General features: G+C 46.3%; 1 pseudogene; it reads left to right on the top strand.

Annotated features, from left to right (window-relative positions):
- Window positions 1–4,408: 4,408 nt before the first annotated feature.
- Window positions 4,409–5,374, top strand: LOC109251583 (holocytochrome c-type synthase-like; annotated as a pseudogene).
- Window positions 5,375–9,329: the final 3,955 nt, after the last annotated feature.

Raw genomic sequence — 9,329 nt, 5'->3', positions numbered from 1 at the left:
ATTATGTAAGAAGAGACACCAAGCTCTCCCGGGCTCCCTCTCCCTCCCTCTCCCCTTCCCCTCCCCTCCCTTTTCTCTTTCTCCCTCCTCCTCTCCCTTCTATCCCCCTCCCACTCAGGTTCTCTGTCCCTTTCTCTCCACCACTTGAGGACGCAGCATGAAGGCAGTCATCTATAAACCAGGAAGAGGGGCCTCACCAGGCACCAGATCTGCCAGTGCCTTGATCCTGGCCTTCCAGCCTCTAGAATATGGGAAATAAACGTGTGTTGTTTAAGCCACCCCATCTATGAATATTCCATTAGAGCAGCAGGAACTGACTACAATAAGCAGTGAACCTTGTATCTCAGTACTTCAGTTACAGGGCACCAAAGGTGGATTGTGACTCAGAGAAGAGGAACGAACATCACCTAAAGATGGGTACATGAGGGATAGTTGCTGGGTGACCGTGGTTCTGTTCCTCTTTGAGACTTAAGTGTAGGGAAAGGAAGTGCGTACGGATGCCAAGATGACAAAGAGAGGGGACGTGCTGGATATTCTCAACTTGAAACCACCAGTCTGGTCTAAGGCTGGGAAACCAGTTTCCTGCATGGCCCAGGGTTAAAGGTGGCCCAGAGAGGTTCGAAAGGACGGAAGTGAAGCAGACGCCATTTCCCTTGAAAGGTGTCGTTGGTGAAACACTTGCCGGTTTCGGGCACCATCAGCCAAGGGCCAGCCCGTTGCAGAGTGCCGGGCTACAGTGCCCGCACAGCCTGGCTCTCTCAGACCTCCTCCTTCACACACCCAGCTTCAAGCACTTTCCCGCAGGCTCTGATCCCCCGGCTGCACCAGCGTTTCTGCCGGTCGCCATTAGAGGCTTTCAACACCTCTGGTCCAGGCCTTTATCTTCCCACACATTTGAGGAAGTTCTAATTCCTCTACTAAACTCCTCATTCCCATAAGATATAATCAGATAACAAAGAGGCAAAAGATGCGAGCAAACAGCTCACAGAAAAGGTACTGCAAGTGCTTCTTCCACACAGGACACGATGCTCAACCTTACAGCAAAGGCAAATGAACGTTTCCTGAGATACACTTTTCCTCCATCCAACTGGCCAAAGTCCACAGCTTTGGCAGCAAGTGCTGTTGACAAGGCTACGGGGAAGGCAATTTTCCGCACTGGGGGTGGAACCGTATGTGAAGGAGCGCCGTGTCTCCGTTGGCGATAGCCACCGAAGTTGTAACAGCACATCCTTTGCCAGTTCCCATCTGATTGTTTCCCTCTGCGGATATTCGTGCCAGCAAGTGTGTGTGAAAAGGTGTCCGTGCACCGGTGCTGACTGTAGTATTGTTTGAAATGGCACAAGACAAGAAGCCATCTAGAGTCGGTCAAGAGCGAAACAGATGACGGCATGTTAGTACAGTAGATGCTACGCAGCTACAGGAAAAGATGCAGATGACAAAGCTCTCTGTATTTACACGGAATGATAGCTAAGATCTAAACAAAATTTTTTGAATGTTTATTTATTTTTGAGAGCGAGAGACAGAGATAGAGCGCAAGTGGGGGAGGGGCAGAGAGAGAGGGAGACACAGGCTCCAGGCTCTGAGCTGTCGGCACAGAGCCCCACGTGGGGCTTGAACTCACAAACCCCATGAGATCACGACCTGAGCCAAAGTCAGACGTTTAACTGACTGAGCCACTCAGGTGCCCCAATATCTAAGATACTGTTAGGTAAGATCCAGAACTATACGTAGAACGAGCTATCCTGAACAGCAAAGGAAGAAAAGCAAAATTTATGTTTCGTATTTATGTATACCCAATCTCTAAAAGGGTCCATAAGAAACCAAAGGCAGAGGGGCAACTGAGGCAGAAACAGAGGAGCTGGGGGTAAGGATGGAAGGAAATTTCTCTATGTACCTTTTTGTAAATCAGGTGAGCATATTTTTGCCCTAAAATTTAACATGCCTAGAGACGCCTGAGTGGCTCAGTCAGGTAAGCATCCAGCTATGGCTCAGGTCATGATCACAGGGTTCGTGGGTTTGAGCCCTGCATTGGGCTCTCTGCTGACAGTGTAGACCCTGCGTCGGATCCTGTCTCCTGCTCTCTCTGCTGCCCTCTCTCTCTCTCTCTCAAAAATAAAGTTACAAATTTTTTTTTTTTAATTTAACATGCCTAAAAATTTGTTCATTTAAGAAAAATAAGAATGAATTGCAATCCTATTGACATTAGTTTAAAAATGTGATTGCACCTAAATTCATTCTTTTTAAATTTTTTACATTTATTTATTTTTGAGAGACAGAGCACAAGTGGGGGAGGGGCAGAGAGAGAGAAGGAGACACAGAATCTGAAGCAGCACAGAGCCCGACACAGGTCTCAAACTCACAAATTGTGAGATCATGACCCGAGTCGGTCGCTTAACCGACTGAGCCACCCAGGCGCCACGAAATTCATTCTTTTTACTTAAAACTCATCTAACATAGAATCCCACTGATTCGGCTCACTTTTCTCCCTCAATCTTTACTTTTAACCATCTTCAAACCTTCAGAAAATTGAAATAATAGTATCATGATCAGCCACATATCCTTTGCTTAGGTTCACCACTCGTTAATGTTTTACTTTTGCTTCATCACTCTCTCGTCTTGTGAGAACAAAATGAGCCCTGTGCCTGCTCGCCAGGGCAGGATCGCGTGTGTGAGTCCATGGGATGTCCTGTTACGGGCGCTGTGGCCGAGAATAAGGAGCACCTAGATACTTTAGGGAGGCTAAAGTATCCAATATGAGTTGCAGACATCCACGACCCTTTACTCCTAAGGACTTCAGCCTGTGAATCCTAAGAACAAAGGACAGTTGACTATCTGACTTTTGATTTCGGCTCCGGTCATGATCCCAGGCTCATAGGATCAAGCCCTGCTTCAGGCCTCACGCTGGCTCTGGCTGTGGAGCCTCCTTGGGATTCTCTCTCTCCCTTTCTCTTTCTCTTTCTCTCTCTCTCTCTCTCTCTCTCTCTCTCTCTCTCTCTGTCTCTCTCCCCCTCTAAACTCAGTGGTTTAGCATCCACCAGTATAAGTTTTCTATGAATCCATTATGACAAAAACTTGTTGCAAAAGAGTGATTTTCTAGTTTTACCATTTCTTCTACATTTATTCATTGTCATTCATTTTAGGGGCATGAGGATCAGGATTAGTATGACTCAAACTATTTTTCGTCCAATGTGTTACAACCCCCAGATCTGCCCAGTGGGGATGTCTCCAAAGCTAGTTCCTGTGTCCTTTTGCCATGTTCTCATCAATCCTGGGGCATGTCCTTGCCTTTGGGAACAAGGCATTCCAGGTTTTGTTTGTACCTTTTCTGCTCCAGACCTGGAATCCACTATTTTCCAAGTAGCCTTGTTTCCTTTAGGTAGGGAATGGTATTTAGAGACCACAATCTGGGTGCTAGGGTTTTCACTGCTTCCCAGCCCCTCTTACTTACTCTGGTGAAGAACTGGTCTTTGCTGTTTTACCTCCCTACCCCTTCTCTACCCCACCCTCGTTTTCTTTTCCCCTTTCTCTGGCATCAATTCCTTGATGAAACGTCGGAAGCTCGAAAAACTAGCAGCTGCGAACATAAATGGTACAATATTTGAAGGGAGACAACCTCTTCATTTTTTTTCCCCAGTGTGTCCCCATCAAACTGAGTGGGTTACAGCTGAGCTATTTTAAGGACTACCTGTAAGATAAGCAGCCTCTGGCAGCCGTTTCCCATTCAGATCTTTTTCTGCGTGGGGGTAAAGAAGTGGAGAAATTTCATCTAATACAAATATGATTTGAATTTTAAAAGTCTATGTCTAATTACTACTTATGACTATAATAAAAATTGATTTTATACACTGTAATTTTGTGGTTTGAATATGTAATCAGAAATGTGAAGCTCGATGCCTTTGATTTTAATTTCCATAACCGATGCCTCTCAGTTCGCATATTTCAATGGTTTCTGGGCTGAAACACCTTTTTCCAATTAGCAATCAAGATGTGCACAGTAGTTCAAGACCTTCTCAGGGTTTGGACCACCCTGCATAATGCATTTTATTCTACGTCATGATTATGCTTGGCCCTTTATTGAACTGGTCATTACCTTGACCACAGAAAGACATCCCCCAGGGAATTCATTCTTGAATTCTTAAGCGGCCTCAGATTTGCATCTCTCTGGCAAGTAAACGGGTCACATTGAACCATCAATGAGCCAACATTTTCAGAAGACAAAAAAAGCTAATTACGGTTTGCCACAACTGGAGCGGTGCTCCAGTGTTTCCATAAAAGGTTCTTCACTCATTAAGAGTCCAGGGACACCACAGAAATCATGACACAGGACCAAGGACAAGCCATGCAGTCCCTCTCCTGTGAAAACTAAACTCTGGAGAGGTGTACTCGAGCGCCAGCAGTGACTGCGACAATGGTGACCGAGAGAGAGAAGGCAGTTAGAGGCTCCCGACAGCGGCCCAGGACAGGAGTCAGAATTGTTTGGATTCAGCGCCACGGTTCCAATCGTGGATTTGTCTGCATCTACCCCACTGTTACAGTTCAGACCTCACATGCTTCAGATCATCGGATGGCGTCCCCACCATCAGGATGTCCCATGCATGAAGGGAAAATGAAAGGCTGTCCAGTGCAGAGCATGTGACCCATCTTGTGAGAACAAAATGAGCCCTGTGCCTGCTCGCCAGGGCAGGATTGCGTGTGTGAGTCCATGGGATGTCCTGTTACGGGCACTGTGGCCGAGAATAAGGAGCACCTAGATTCTCATCTGATGCCACCACCTGATCGGACGCTGCCCTCCCCCACCCCCCCCACCCCCCACCGATGAGCCATTTGCACTGTTTACTCTGAGAGAGGACTCATCCATTCCGAGAGCAGATTCGGAGAATAAGTGGGTTTATCCTTCAGAACAGGTGCTCTGGAATGCGATGGTACGGGAAGGGTGGAAATGGAAGGATGAGGGTATTAGTCAGAAAGACAGCATAATATCATCAGAATTCACAATCAGAATAACGAGCAAGCCCGGAAGGAGATCCGGAAGTAGGAAGCCATTCATGCCGCCGAACATCCTTCGTGCTCCATCACTCATCCGGTTCGGAGGTATTCACCAAGGGCAAGAATTCATTCCTGGGTGGGGTACAAGTTGGCTTTTGACAGGCACGATTGGATCATCCACCCTTGTGGGCCAGAAGTCAGATAGGTCATCGGCTACTGCGATGGCGGTGAGGTCAAACGGGACTACCAGTTCACCACCCTGGACGCCCGGCCCGCTCCGGACCCTCTCTCGTGAGTGTGGGACAGAATGGAGGCTGCATGGCGGCGCTGGACCTCAGAGCCACCGCCTTGTTGGAGATGGGAAGACAGAAACAACTTTTGTTTCTGAGCAATACATTAAACTATTTTCCCCAAACTTGAATTGCTCTCATGATGTAGTGGGAATGTCAAGTGGGTAATGACACCTTACACTTCACTTAGTGAGGGTACCGTGCACGGCGCTCTTTGGTTTTTTGCCTTGCAGTTCGTAGCAGATCGTTATAGGTTTTCGTCCCACTCGGCTTACGTGGGAAGCAATCCCTTGGTTTCTCCTGCAGCTGCAGTATTGCCTCCGTATTTAATCTAGAAAAGCGAGCAACCTCTGAAAAAGAATTTTTCTTATAATGTGAAGAAATCTAAGAAATAATAATAAGAAAGAATTAGAAATGATTCCTCACTCTTTCTTATGAATACTTGAGATATAGACCTGAAGGCCCATGTGATGCTGAAGAGGTATTATCTGGCCAAATATTTGAACTAATACTATTCATTATAAATAAGTGGTTCTGCTTTTGAAAAAGTCACCAGCATTCCATTGTCCACACAACATAGTAGCTCACCCTTCAGAATCCCTACTATTCTGATACGTAACTGTGCTCCCAACAAGGTCTCGTTGCCTGTAGCATTTGCCAAGTTATCCCACCTCTAAGTCCCATTCCTTCTCCTGCCTGAAGCCCTCCCTCCAGTCAACCTAACCCGAACCTTGGCACAAGTCACAGCACAGGATGGTCCCTCTCAAAAGCACAATTTTATTTTGTTGAGTGTTAGAAGTCACAAGAAGAGTATTTTTCCCGGATACAGAATGTTTGCATCAACTCACTGTCTCAATGCGGATTTTTTTAAGGCAGCTCTAAGTTTGACATTGAAATTCTTTCTACCAGTCATTCATAAACTGTTTTTTCTACTTAGAGCAGTATGTTACAAATGACTGTTGGGTTCGTTCCTTCCTTCCTTCTGTCCTTCCTTCCTTCGTTCCTTCCTTCCTTCCCTCCCTCCCTCCCTCCTTTTCTTTCTTTTCAAAGAGTGTGTGCATGAGCAGGGGGGAAGCAGAGAGAGGGAGACAGAGAATCCCAAGCAGGCTCCTCAATGTCAGCATGGAGCCCAATGTGGGGCTTGATCCCATGAACCAGGAGATCATGACCTGGGCTAAAACCAAGGGTCGGATGCCCAACCGAGCCACCCAACTTATCTCTTTGGAAATAAGCCCTCCTATTACACTGGTTGTGATCACTGTTTTTTAAAAAAAATTTTTTTTAATGTTTATTTATTTTTGAGACAGAGAGAGACAGAGTGTGAGTGGGGGAGGGGCAGAGAGAGAGGGAGACACAGAATCTGACACAGGCTTCAGGCTCTGAGCTGTCAGCACAGAACCCGACACGGGGCTCGAACCCACGAACCGTGAGATCATGACCTGAGCCGAAGTAGGACGCCTAACCGACTGAGCCACCCAGGCGCCCCGGTTGTGATCATTGTTAAGAGTATAAAACACACGTACCTCCCCCCTACTCCAGAGATCCTCCTCCATCCCCAAATGGAAACCATTTCTTGATTTCTTTTAGCTCCTCCTCACCTACCCAACATAATGCATCCCAAGCCTGCCTGCCACAAGAGTCCTGTAGGAAAGTGCCAGGATACACTAGACAAGTGGATATAGGATATTTGAAAAATATAAAGTGATAAATCTATCAATTTCCTTATCTCTTCAACAACAACAAAAGACCCACAATCTTTTCAAAAGTCTATGGTAATAGACAAAAAATAACCATATACTATGCTACCAAAAACAAAAACAAAAACACCTAAATTAATTCCCCCAAATAACAGGGCTCATGCTCTTACCACTATGGAAAAAAAAAATAGCAAAATGATTAGTTAAACCAACAAAAATACCAGTAACCTGTAAACATACAGTCACTTCCCTGGTCCAACTGGAAACCAACAAAAGTCACCAGCTATAAACAGAGGACAGTAAGAGCATTATATGTCAAAATTTGGGAACATAGCTATACTTCGAAAAAACAGCTGTCCGGACTAAAAGCAAAGCCACAATATTTTATGCCTCCTTCCATAAAGAGGTAGTGTTCATTTGCTCAGCTCTTCATACCTGGGCTGTCCTCTAACTTACTTTGGCTAATAGAATGTGTGGGAGGGACATTGTGTGATTCTTGAGCACAGCAATTTCAATATTTGTTCTCCTGGAAGGTAGCTTCAACACTGCCACTTAAGAAAGACAAGCCACTGGATGGGGCCACTGGAAAAGAACCGAGGGGCCAGCACTAACTGCTTGACACTCGCTGGCCGTCAGCACACCTGACTCACCAGCTGAATACAGACCCATAAATGGTCTCAAGTGAAATCAGCGAAAGTACCAAGTAGTCAACCTAAAAAATTATAAGACATAATAAACTATTGAAAGTTTAAGCCGTAACTTTTACAGCAATAGTTAAACAAGTGAGAACTCTGTTTCTATTATAAATTATGGAGATTCCAAGAATTACGGTGGACATCTGCTGCTTTGGCCAATAACCCAAGTTGGTCCAACCAGTGAATCCTGAAACTTTTCTGGACACTTCCTAGCATCTGGCTTCACCTCAGGGCAAGAGGGCTGCAGCAGGTGCAGCCCTCCCAAGTTCAGGAAAGCCTCACCTTTCCTCCTTGGCCCCAGGAGGGTCCCTGTGGCCTGGACACCTGCAGGCTAGCTCAGTCCTAGGCTCTGTGCACTCCTGGAGTTGAGGGTGGAGTTCTTAGCTCACAGCCCATCAAGTAGTTGACCTTAATAGTGAAATAGTCAGGCTAAATAAATAAATAAGAACAGTTATTTTACTAGCAAAAAAAAAAAAAAAAGGGTTTATTCAGGAATAACAGAATCTGTAAGAGATGCCATGTACGTCTTTCCCTGATGGGACCTGTAATTGATCATTCTTTCCTGTTGAGGATTTTTCTGTAGGGCTCTGTAATTGACAATTCTTCCTGTAATTGATGTTGAGTGGTAAAGCTCCCCCTCCCAGCCTCGCTGCTCCATTTTACTGAATTTTAGGTCTATACAGTTTCACCACGTATTATTATCTATATGATCTTACTACCTGGAAAACACTTCGTTGGTTTTCCAGGCAACAAGGAGGTCCCTTTCAACGCGTCCCTGACTTTTACCTCTCTGGGGGCTGGGACACGGGACTTACATGGTGGGTGGCATCACTCCACTTCTGGTAAAACAATTCCTAGACAAATATCTGCTATCTCTAAAATGCGGACGTACCGGGAAAAATACTTTTGTCTTTTTCTTTTCTTTTTCCTTCCGAAAAGGATGTTTATGTAGCTACCAAGCAGCCAAATAATACTGCCTCTCTCTGGGTTTCCTCCCTGAGTCTCCTTACAGACAAGCCTGTGCCCCATATGGCTGAAGGCTCCTCAAAGAGCAAGAAGATGGTCCCCCTGTGTGCGGCAGGGCTGTGGGAGGGGGGCACCCACTCACCTGCCCAGCCTCTGCTTCCCCGACCACAGCAGAACCCTGGAGAAGAAGAAAGACTGGAAGGAGCCATAATTCTGAGGACAACTCAGAAACAAGAGTTTAGCCAGAGAAGGTTAGCCCCGATGTGAAAGAGAGACGTTTGGGGGCACCAGGGTGGCTCAGTCAGTTAAGCGTCCAACTTTGGCTTAGGTCACGATCTCTTGGTTTGTGGGTTCCAGTTCTGCGTTGGGCTCTGTGCTGACAGCTCAGAGCCTGGAGCCGTTTAGGATTCTGTGTCTCCCTCTTCTCTGCTCCTCCCCAGCTTGTTCTCCCTCTCTCTCTCTCAATAACAAATTAATTTTTAAAAATTATTTAAACAAAGACAGACCTTTGGACATTTCTGTGTGTTAAGGTCTCTATCCTCTCCTGCCCGTTCCTGCAGAGAACTGCGGATGCCGAGCCCAGGACAGAATCAGGGTGGCACCCACAGAACCTGGCTCCCCAACTTGGTGAGCTGGGGTTCCCACTGGAGGGAGGGGGCATTGTGCAAAACCTCTGACCCCCACTTGGCGGAGGG

This window comes from Panthera pardus, unplaced genomic scaffold (assembly GCF_024362965.1).
Source record: "Panthera pardus isolate Hobbes unplaced genomic scaffold, ASM2436296v1 HiC_scaffold_18, whole genome shotgun sequence".
NCBI lineage: Eukaryota > Metazoa > Chordata > Mammalia > Carnivora > Felidae > Panthera > Panthera pardus.
This window is presented reverse-complemented; position numbering and strand designations above follow the sequence as displayed.